We start from the raw sequence: 12,319 nt of genomic DNA on the forward strand, positions 1-12,319 counted from the left end.
CGTACATAGCCCTAGTGTAAAAGTAAGCGTCAACTGTAAAAGTCAGCGCTCCTCGTAAAAGTCCAATGGTAGGGCAGTAATAGGGAATCCAAGTTTTATATAGAAATATATAGGAAAAATCTTTTTCTCAAGAACCATTGGGGCAGGAAAGCTGAAACTTTGGTGGAAGCATCCTGGGGAAGTGTAGATTCTAAATTGTTCAAATCATGACCCCGGAGGAGGGGGGAGGGGGTAGAGGGCCACATGGTCCATGGGCCTCGTTTTTCTACATAAATTTAAGGCATCAACTCAAAATTGTTAATATTCATTTGAAGAGAGCAACAAAGTTGCATATGGAAATAATAATTTTGCACTCATTGCAGAGACAGGGTGTCAAATTGCACAGTGTAAAAAATGGGAAATAGTGAAATGGGAAAGAAATTTAACTTCGGAATTCACAGGATTGCACGTGTCAGTTGAATTAGACAGTTAACACCAAAACTTCTCCTCTGCTTTTAAGGGCTTGGAACCTTCTGCTTGAAATAACATGTAAATATGTTATTTCAAGCAGGCAGCATTAAAAGTTTTGTGCCTTTTTTCAGTTTTTTTACTTTCTCTCTCTTTTTTTTTTTTTCGTTTTTTTTTTTTTGTTTTTCTTTTTTGATTTTCTTTCTTTTTTTCATTATTGTCTGGTTTTTCTTCCTATTTTTTTTTTTTTTTTTTGTTTTGTTTTGTTTTGTTTTTTGGGGGTTTTTTTGTTTGTTTTTTTTGGGCACAAAACTTGCCAATGAGATTAAATAATTTCACATTTACAATTTCACATTAACAATTCACAATTTCACATCAACAATTTACAATTTCACATCAACGATTCACAATTGCATTAAAAAATCGTGATAAAGCATTTCAAATTATGATTTAATTAACAGTAACAAAATCACAATTTAACATTTACCAATTACAATTAACATTTCTAGAGGCAAATCAATATATTACATTTTCAAATGCAATTAATAATTTTACATCCATTTCTTTCACTGCATACTTAGTCACATCTGTATATAATGCATTCAATTTCACAATAAGCTAATAACCAAGAGGTGACTACACAAATTATTACTGAAAGTAGCTGAAAAATTTACACATTCTAGGAATACTTATGTCATATTTAGCAATCATTACATCTGGAACATATTCGACTTCATCTAAACAATTACAATAAGGAACTATCATCTCACTGGCATAATAAATATAACTAACTCAAGAGGAAAGAGAAAAGCAGGGGTCAGTGTGGGAGGAAGACGGGGTACCTGTAGAGATTTAAACCCATGTGTCCGAATGGGTGACCCCATACCCTAACATAATTCAGACACCCTTTACAAAAATATTTTAAAAATAGTCTTTGAAAAAAAACTGTCACTAGAATGCATAATTTCATCAGTGCTTTGAAGATTTGGATTGATCCTGCATTAATTAAGTCCTGCTTCTTCATCCACATATGTTACTTCTAAAATTTCTTTTTTTCCTGTAAAAAAAAACAAGGCAAGATGTAATTGTACGGTTTGAATTAAAAAAAAAACTAACAAGAGACCTATATGCTACATTGTTTACCTGAGCACTAAGGCTAGGAAAAAGCAGAAATCAGTTCAGTATTGAAAAACTTAAACTTGAATCTACACTACCTATGATTTGAACACACACTTGAATCTTCACTATCTGAAGATGCTTCTGAATTAATATGGCTTATCATAGCCTTTGCTGATATTGAGAAGAAAACTTTATTTAATATTTCTTAGTATAACTTTGATCCCAAGTTGTGGCCTCTCTTTACTCTTGATGGAGGGAACACTACCTGAGGATGCTTCAATAACAAGAGGCCCACGGGCCTTATAGGTCACCTGAGTATTGTGTAACAACTTTCAAACAAATAACTTTGGTTCGTGTTTTAAACCAGAGGCCATGAAATTCACAATTCACAATTTTGAAAGAGGCACCATTGCTTATCATATTTATAAACTTAGCATGCTTACTCTATTTACTTAATACCCAGAGGTTGATCAGAGTAACAAAGAGAAAATGCACTTCCACTTTATAACAAGTTTTGCACCTCACCCCAAAGGAACCACTGACCCTGTGGCCACATATTTCGAAATTTTGCAAATTTTATCATAAAATGGTTGATTAAAGGTACTTGGACACAGATCTGAAGTTATTATTTTCTCTATAATATCACGACTTTTATATTTTAATGGCATTTCACACAAAAATTAATTAAAAATCTTATTTCATATAAAAGATACTAAAATTTCCAATTTTTTGGCGGGTTTGATTGACACATCTTTGCACTTTCACAAATTTTAACCTTATTCTTAATCCTTAGAAAAAGTGGCAAATCTTGTTTTGGGTGCATAAAAAATAATCATTTTGCTAGATGCACCTTTCTTCATCATAAATATATATACTTGGATCATTGGCATAAAACCCAGGAGCAAAGGAAGAGATTTTCAAAGAATGAATACATTTTCACTATGTAATCAATAGAGCCCCGCCCTAACACCATAATACTGACCCAGGGGCCATGAAATACAAAATTTTGGAAGAGACACTCTTGCTCATCATAACTATGTGCTTAGTTAGTTTATTTAATACCCAGAAGCAGAGAAGACGATTTTTAAAGAATAAATGCATTTTCACTATATAATTAATAGAGCCCCGCCCTAACACCAGAACCCCTGGCCCTAGGGCCATAAAATTCACAATGTTGGAAAAGGTACTCTTGCTCATCATAACTATGTACTTAGTTAGTTTATTTAATACCCAGGAGCAGAGAAGAAGATTTTCAGAGAAATAATGCATTTTCACTATATAATCTATATAGCCCCGCCCTAGCACTAGAACCCCTGACCCCGGTGCCATAAAATTCAAAATTTTGAAAGATACAGTTTTGCTCATCATAACTATGTGCTTAGTTAGTTTATTTATTACCAAGAAGCGGAGATGAAGATTTTCAAAGAAATAATACAGTTTCACTATATAATCAATAGAGCCCCGCCCTAACACCAGAACCCCTGACCCGGGGGCCATAAAATTCACAATTTTGGAAGAGGCACTCTTGCTAATCATAACTATGTACTTAGTTAGTTTATTTAATACCCAGGAGCAGAGAAGAAGATTTTTAAAGAAAGAATGCATTTTCACTATATAATCTATATAGCCCCGCCCTAGCACTAGAACCCCTGACCCTGGGGCCGTGAATTTCACAATTTTGGTAGAGGACCCAATGCTCAATACATTCATGCAAACAGTTTCCCTGCATGATGTCCAGGAGTAAAAAAGAAGATTTTTAAAGATTGCAATAATTTTAGTGGTTTTGGCCCCACCCCCAGGCCCCAGGGGGGCAAGGACCATGAAATTCACAATTTATGTTCCCCTTCACCCATAAATGCTGTATACCAAATTTGATTGAAATTGGTTCAGTGGTTTCAGAGAAGAAGCTGAAAATGTTCAAATGTTAACACACGACGGACGACGCACGACGACGGATGAAAACGGATAGCAATAGGTCACCTGAGTTACTCAGGCATCTGCTTTTTACATAAATTGCAGAAGAATTCAAATTTAAGATGTGACCAAGTTGTTCCTGAGAAAATGACTTTTAAATAACACCACCTAATTTTTACTATTTCTTAATTATTCCCACTTAGAAGAAGGTGTGGCCCTTCAAATGAACAAACTTAACTCCCATTACCCAAGGATATTCTGTGCCAATTTTAGTTAAAATTGGCTTCATGGTTCTTCACACTCAGAAAAGAAGATGAAAATGAGAAAAGTTTATGTTGACAACAACGACACCAACAACATCAGACATCGGACAAATTTTGATCAGAAAACCTCATGCACTTGAGCCTTTAATTTACTCAGGTTAGCTAAAAGATACAAAACAAGAGGCCCAGGGGCCACAGCACTCACCTGAGCACATCGGGCTTGAATTTACTCCCCCCCCCCCTCCAGGCATTCATCATTTGAACAAACTAGAATCTACACTACCTGAGGATGATTCCATATAAATATCACTAATCATAGCTTTGAAGTACTTGAAAAGAAGATTTTTAAAGATTTTTCCTATATATTCCTATGTAAAACTTGGGTCGGCCATTTTGGCCCCACCCTTGCCCCGGGGGTCATGATTTGAACAAACTTGAATCTACACTACCTGAGGATGATTCCACATGAGTTTCATCTTTCCTGGCCCAATGGTTCTGGAGAAGAAGATTTTTAAAGATTTTTCCTATATATTCCTATGTAAAACTAGGGTCGGCCATTTTGGCCCCACCCTTGCTCCGGGGGTCATGATTTGAACAAACTTGAATCGACACCACCTGAGGATGATTCCACATGAGTTTCATCTTTCCTGGCCCAGTGGTTCTGGAGAAGAAGATTTTTAAAGATTTTTCCTATATATTCCTATGTAAAACTTGGGTCAGCCATTTTTGCCCCACCCTTGCCCCGGGGGTCATGATTTGAACAAACTTGAATCTACACTACCTGAGGATGATTCCACATAAGTTTCATCTTTCCTGGCCCAGTGGTTCTGGAGAAGAAGATTTTTAAAGATTTTATTTACATATTCCTATGTAAAACTAGGGTCAGCCATTTTGGCCCCACCCTTGCCCCGGGGGTCATGATTTGAACAAACTTGAATCTACACTACCTGAGGATGATTCCACATGAGTTTCATCTTTCCTGGCCCAGTGGTTCTGGAGAAGAAGATTTTTCCTATATATTCCTATGTAAAACTTGGGTCGGCCATTTTGGCCCCACCTTTGCCCCGGGGGTCATGATTTGAACAAACTTGAATCTACACCACCTGAGGATGATTCCACATGAGTTTCATCTTTCCTGGCCCAGTGGTTCTGGAGAAGAAGATTTTTAAAGATTTTTCCTATATATTCCTATGTAAAACTTGGGTCGGCCATTTTTGCCCCACCCTTGCCCCGGGGGTCATGATTTGAACAAACTTGAATCTACACTACCTGAGGATGATTCCACATGAGTTTCATCTTTCCTGGCCCAGTGGTTCTGGAGAAGAAGATTTTTAAAGATTTTTCCTATATATTCCTATGTAAAACTTGGGTCGGCCATTTTGGCCCCACCCTAGCCCTGGGGGTCATGATTTGAACAAACTTGAATCTACACTACCTGAGGATGATTCCACACAAGTTTCATCTTTCCTGGCCCAGCGGTTCTGGAGAAGAAGATTTTTTAAAAATGCCATTAATTTTTAACAAATTCATGATTATCTCCCCTTGGAAAAGGGCATGGCCCTTCATTTGAACAAAATTAAATCCCCTCCACCCAAGGATAATTTGTACCAAGTTTGGTTGAAATTGGCCCAGTGGTTCTTGAGAAGAAGATGAAAATGTGAAAAGTTTATGACAACAACGACAACGACAACGACAACAACGATGACAGACAACGGACAAATTTTGATCAGAAAAGCTCACTTGAGCCTTTGGCTCAGGTGAGCTAATAATAATCAAGGTCAGTTTTCCATACCTGAAGGATTCTCATCCTTGATAAGGTCAAGAAAATCCACAATGACATGAATCCAGTTTTATTCCTTCAGTCTGTTCTCCAAATCTTAAACCTTAAAATAAAAGGAATATACTCAGAAGTATATTCATACATTAATTTTAATAACATGATTTTATAAAAAGATTCTGAGAAACTGAAAGAATGTTATAAGTAATAACACAAAATTTGTTGTTTCTGATATCGCATAGTAGCATTAAATTAGAAATATGTCCATAGGACATGAATACCCTGCCAAGGATATACTAGTAATGCAACATGAAAATTTGTATGAAATTTTATCAGAATATCTTAAAAATTATGCAGTTGAATTGCTTACATCAGTATGTATCAGCATATGAAGTTTGACTCTAATTTCTGAAAAGTGAGGTCAAAAGGTCAAATGAAAGGTCAAGGTCAAAAATCTTGTTGCAGTTGAATTGCTCTCATCAGTATATGAAGTTTGATAAAATATCTTGGATGGTTTCTTTAAAACTGAGCTAAACACTAATATAAGAAAAGTGTGGTCAAAGGAAAGGTCAAGGTCAAAAATGTTGATGCAGCTGAATAGCTCTCTCATCAGAATGTATCAACATGTGAAGTTTGTTAATACCATCTTGAATGATATGTTTAAAACTGAGCTTAACACTAATTCAAGAAAAATGAGGTCAAGATCAAAAGAAAGGTCAAGGTCAAAAATGTAGATGCAGTTGAATGTTTCTCATCATTATGTATCAGTACATAAAGTTTGAAAAAAAATATATGTTGGATGGTTTCTTTAAAACTGAGCTAAACAATAATTTAAGAAAAGTGTGGTCAAGGTCAAAAAAGTTGATGCAGTTGCATAGCTCTGATCAGTATATATAAATTTCTACTTTTCTTCAGTATTAGGTATAAAGTGTACAGCACTTTCTGAAAGTGCAAGGATGTGTGAATCAAATGAGTCCCAAAATTGGTAGTTAAAAAAATATATTTTATTGGAAATGCTATGCTATAGTAACTTTTTAAAATAACTGTGGAAAAGAATTACAACTAAAACTAGTTTGAATATGAGAATAAGAGTTTTTTTTCAACTTGTAGGCATCAACTCAAAAGTGTTAATATTCATTTGAAGGATCAACAAATTAAGTTGCATATGAAAATAATGATTTTGCATTCATTTCAGCAAAACACTGCTACTATTTGCTAAAAATTGTTTGATAAGATAATTAATGCATTGTACATACCAGATGAACTGATATTTTACAATGATTTTTTAAAAGTTTGATCATTTGAGTGTTCATTAAATTAGCACTCCATAGTACATTCAGTAATGTACACATAAACACCAAAACTTCTCCTCTGCTTTTAAGGGCTTGGAACCTTCTGCTTGAAATAACATGTTAATTCAAGCAGGCAGCATTAAAAGTTTTGTGCCTTTTTTTCATTTTTTTACTTTCTCTCTCACTTTTTTTCTGTTTTTTTTGTTGTTGTTTTTTTTGTTTTGTTTTTTTTTTCACAATTTTTTTTTTCATTGGTGTTTTTTTTTTGTGTTTTTTTTCTTTCTTTCTTTTTTCTTTTTCTTTTCTTTTTTTTTTTTTGTTTTTGTTTTTGTTTTATTTTAATTTTTTTTTTTTTTTTTTTTTTTTTTTTTTTTTTTTTTTTTTTTTTTTTTTTTTTTTTTTTTGGCACAAAACTTGCCAATGAGATAAAAATAATTTCAAATTTACAATTCAAAATTCAACATGACAATTCACATTTTCACATCAACAATTTACAATTGCATTAAACAATCACAATTTAACATTTTAAATCATTGATTTAACATTAACAAATCACAAATTAACATTTACAAATCACCGGCAATTTAACATTTGTCATTGACAAAAATCACTATTTTACGTTTTCAAATGCAATTGTACAATTTTTTATTCATTTCTTTCACTGCATATTTAGTCACATCAGTATATATAGAGCATTCAATTTCAATACAAGCTAATAACGAAAAGGTGACAATACAAATACAAATTATTCTTTCTACAACAGTTGACAGAATTTACACATATTCTATGAATACTTATGTCCTATTAAACAATCATTACATCAGCGGAAACATATTTAACTTCATCAAATCAATTACAATAATGAAGCATTTTCTCATTGGCATAATAATAAAAAGATAATTAAAGACAAAGCAGCCTCCAACTAGTCCCTTTCAGCTTCTCCTCCCCAGGCCAGCCTGGCTACCATGGCGGCGAAGGAACTTAAGTTCCAACCAGTAATGCCCCAGGGTATCGATAAAACCTACTTACAACTAGCCTTCAACTACTTCATCTTAACAATATGAATCTAATATAGCTAATGAAGAAGAAAGAGAAAGCTGGGGTCAGTGTGGGAGGAAGACGGAGTACCCGTAGAGAACCCACGTGTCCGAATGGGTGACCCCATACCCTGACATAATTCGGACACCCTTTACAAAAATTTATATTTTTAAAATAGTCTTTGAAGAAAAAATTGTTGCTAAAATGGATTTACATCAGTGCTTTAAAGGTGTGGATTAATCATTAATTAATTCCTGCTTCTTCATCCACACACATGATCTCAAGGATGTTCCTTCTAGAAGTTCCTTTGATTTTCTGTAAATGAACAATAGGCAAGAGGTAATTGTCAGGTTTGAATAAAAAAAATTAAGAAGAGACCTATATGCTACATTGCTCACCTGAGCTCTAAGGCTAGGAAAAAGCAGAAATCAATACAGTACTGAGGATCACCATATTTTCACACCTTAGTTTAGTGACTTATAAGCTATTTGGCATTAATTAGCGAAACAACATTTTCGCTACCTGTTGTTTCTGTTGTATATAAACATAAATAATGCAAATATACATAAGAATAAATTTTTTGCGAGCAGACAGCCCCTCTTGAGAAATTTTCACTCATATAGGAATGCAACATTTTTCAGGGGAGAGCTACAAATGCAGACCTATACTTGGTATTAAGGCTATAGAGCAGTGAGGGATTTTTTTTGCACCTACTGCAACATGGCACCACAGTTTATATGATCTCAGTAAAAGACTGGTCTTCTTGTCCCACAGTGGGATTCGAACCCACAACGGTAGGATCAACTCCTTTATACTATGCTACTCTATAGCAGATTCTCTTAAATATCACTGTACCATGCAACAAGAACACAAAATGTGAAAGAAGATGGGGGAACAAGGCGGGCAGAATGCCCATAGCATCAGATATTTAAAAAATTGTATTCAATATGTGAATTGAGTATTTACCTTGACCTTGCTTAATATAAAAAATAAGATGATTTGGAATATGATAATGTCATATACCTGATCAGTATCAGCTATTCACTGTGGTATGTCTTGGTGAAAAAGTCAACATCCATCAGGCATAAATTGTCCTCCGGGTGTTTCCACCAAGTCTTGTTGGGAACATCTACATTTTGAAGATCATTGTCCATCAAGCTTGTCTGTGTTTATTGTTTCCACCAATTCCTTTTGGGTGTAGCTGGTGTTTTCACATATTGGATTATCATTGTCCATCAAGTTTGCCTCAAGATTCATAATGGCCTTGCCTCCTCAAGATTTATTTCACTAAGTCGTTTTAGAAGTATTTGCTGTTTCCCATCTTTCCACCAATTCCTTTTGGGTGTAGCTGGTGTTTTCACATATTGGATAATCATTGTCCATCAAGTTTGCCGCAATATTAATAATGACCTTGTCTCCTCAAGATTTATTTCACAAAGTCTTTTTAGAAGTATTTGTTGTTTTCCCATCTTTCCACCAATTCCTTTTGGGTGTAGCTGGTGTTTTCACATATTGGAAAATCATTATCCATCAAGTTTGCCTCAAGATTCATAATGGCCTTGCCTCCTCAAGATTTATTTCACTAAGTCCTTTCAGAAGTATTTGCTGTTTTCCCATCTTAAAAGAGGTTCATCAAGCTTGTCTATTCCAGTTGTTTCCACAAGGTTCTGTTGGCTGCAGCTGCAGTAAAAGTCAGAAGAAAATAAATGGAGAAAATACACCACTGAAGTTTCTAAGAAAAATCCTCATTTAACTTTTTAAATAATTGTTCTGTTGTCGCAACAGTGGTTAAACATATATGTTTTATATTATTAAGCAAAAATTCAATATTGATGTAAAGAGTTGGTTTATCTAGCTGAACACCATAACAAAATTCAGCTATTGCTGACTTTAAGAAATAAGACAAGCTAAAATTTTAGCCAGTTAGTTAATTTGACTTTGTTAATAAAATGATCTTAGATTATGATAATGTCACATACCTGATAAATGTCAGATCAGCATCCTTTGGCTATTCATCCTCCAGTTGTTTCTATCAGGTCCTTTTGGGTTCATCTACTGTTTTCACCATGTACTGTTGGGTGCATTTGCTGTTTCCACATCTTGGAAGATCAGCAAGTACTGGCTATGCATCATCAAGTTGTTTCTATCAATGTCCAGTTGGGTGCTTCTGCTGTTACACGTCTTGTTGAGGACACCTGCTGTTTCCACATCTTGGAAGATTAGCATCCAATGGCCCTATCTCCTCCAGCTGTTTCCACCATGCCATGCCCTTGTTTACATAAAGATTATTACTATGAAGTTTGGCTGTATATATTATTGATTTGAAATGGAACATTATAAATCTATAATCTAACGATAATACTTCATTTCATTTTTCTATATACAGCAAAACTTGTTTAGTACGAACAAGGATATTGCCAATTCGCGGTTATAGCGAAATTATCTTGGATCTCAGAGCTTAATAAATTTAACGAATTCCTTATACGGATATAACAAATTATGGATATAGTGAAGTAATTTTATAGGTCCCCGTGACTTCGTTTTAACCAAGTTTTACTGTATTTTTCAATTATTATCAATTCAATATTTTCTATCTTACCTTATCGATGATGGTTTAGAATTTGGCTTATTTCTCTTCTTCTTTAGTGAATTGTCCAACTATAAAATACTAACAAAATTTTAAAATAGAGCTGAAATAATAGATACTGAGTAAAACTTGTTTGGTACAAACACAGATATTGTGAATTCACAGATATAGCAGTTATCTTGAATCCCTAGCTATATAAATTTTGCTGAAATCATTACATGGATTTAACAAATTATGGATATAGCAAAGTAATGTCATTAGTCCCAGTGACTTCGTTATAAATGAGTTTTACTGTAATAAGGCCCTCATTAACACAGGTGCTTTGGGTGAAACACACTGTTTCCTCATTATCCAACATGTCTAATGTTGATGATGCTAATGCACAATGCAACAATGAACATTAGACATATTCTTAGGAATAATAAATGCAATAACAAATAAAAATCACAACAATAATAATTAACAAAAATTCATAACCATCATAACAAATAATTAAAAATCTCAACTAAAGCAAATAACTAAAACACATAACTATAACAAATAACTTAACTCATAACAACTAATTAAAGCTCATAACAATAACAACTAATTAACACTCATAACAATAACAAATAATAAAAAATCACAACAACAGCAAATAATTTAAGCTCCTAACAAGTAAAACTCATGACTGCCTCAATAACAAATGACTGAAACTCATAACAATGTCAATTATAAAAACATTAAAAACATAATGTAACAATTAACAAATAAAACATGAAAATTAACAACTTTTACAACCCTCACAAACAAAAAACTATAATAACAACTCAATAAACAAATAACAATTATAATAAAAACCTAATGAACAAAAAACAACAAATACTAACAAAGGAAACAAAATAAAAACCAAAAAGTAAGAGCTAAAATAACAAAGAGACCTAACATCAAAGAAATACAAAAAAAACCTCCACTCCAGCGTTGTTGGCATGCTGTTCCAATCCAATATGCCCAGCCTCCTCCAAGTCCTCTAATAATGAAGAAACATCCCACTCCAAGTGCACCATCTCCAACGATGACATCCCGGCAAAGAGAGAACAGAGAAGATTAGACAAAGAAAAAACAACAGAACAAAAAACAAAAGGAAAGAACTACTACAAAAAATGTGTTGAGAAGGGAAGGGGAGGGAAATGTTAGTACTAATTAGTAAGAGTGCAAAAATGATAATGAAACCAACTCACCTCTGCTTTTCCTTAACAACTAAGCAATACCTCTGTTCCAGCGTTGTTGGCATGCTGTTCTACCTCTTCCTCCAATGATAAAGAGCCAGCAGCCTCCATGTGTACCAACTCCAACGATGACATCCCGGCAAAGAGAGAACAGAGAAGATTAGACAAAGAAAAAACAACAGAACAAAAACATAAGGAAAGAACTACAAAAAAAATGTGTTGAGAAGGGAAGGGGAGGGAAATGTTAGTTCTAATTAGTAAGAGTGAAAAAATGATAATGAAACCAACTCACCTCTGCTTTTCCTTAACAACTAAGCAATACCTCTGTTCCAGCGTTGTTGGCATGCTGTTCCAATCCAAGATGCCCAGCCTCTTCCTCCAATGATAAAGAGCCAGCAGCCTCCATGTGCACCAACTCCAACGATGACATCCCGGCAAAGAGAGAACAGAGAAGATTAGACAAAGAAAAAACAACAGGACAAAAAACAAAAGGAAAGAACTACTACAAAAAATTTGTTGAGAGTGGGGGAGGGAAGGGAAATGTTAGTACTAATTAGTAAGAGTGCAAAAATGATAATGAAACCAACTCACCTCTGCTTTTCCATAACAACTAAGCAATACCTCTGTTCCAGCGTTGTTGGCATGCTGTTCCAATCCAATATGCCCAGCCTCCT

General features: G+C 34.3%; 2 long non-coding RNA genes across 3 annotated transcripts in view; one reads left to right on the plus strand and one right to left on the minus strand.

Moving 5' to 3' along the window:
- The window catches only part of LOC134254833 (uncharacterized), a 255,399-nt gene that overhangs the window by 189,762 nt on the left and 53,318 nt on the right, over positions 1-12,319 (plus strand). The window lies entirely within an intron of this gene.
- LOC134254810 (uncharacterized) lies at positions 986-10,986 on the minus strand. Of its 2 annotated transcripts, XR_009989388.1 has the most exons (5): positions 10,450-10,986; positions 9,830-10,119; positions 8,874-9,530; positions 7,941-8,165; positions 986-1,289 (listed from the first exon to the last, which is right to left on the minus strand). It is a non-coding gene; the product is annotated as an uncharacterized LOC134254810 (long non-coding RNA). The 2 variants fall into 2 exon arrangements; XR_009989387.1 differs by lacking the exon at positions 986-1,289 and having other exon boundaries at positions 7,139-8,165; positions 10,450-10,980.

This window comes from Saccostrea cucullata, unplaced genomic scaffold (genome assembly GCF_032062105.1).
Source record: "Saccostrea cucullata isolate Sc308-1 unplaced genomic scaffold, CSIRO_AGI_Scuc_v1 ctg75, whole genome shotgun sequence".
Lineage (NCBI taxonomy): Eukaryota > Metazoa > Mollusca > Bivalvia > Ostreida > Ostreidae > Saccostrea > Saccostrea cuccullata.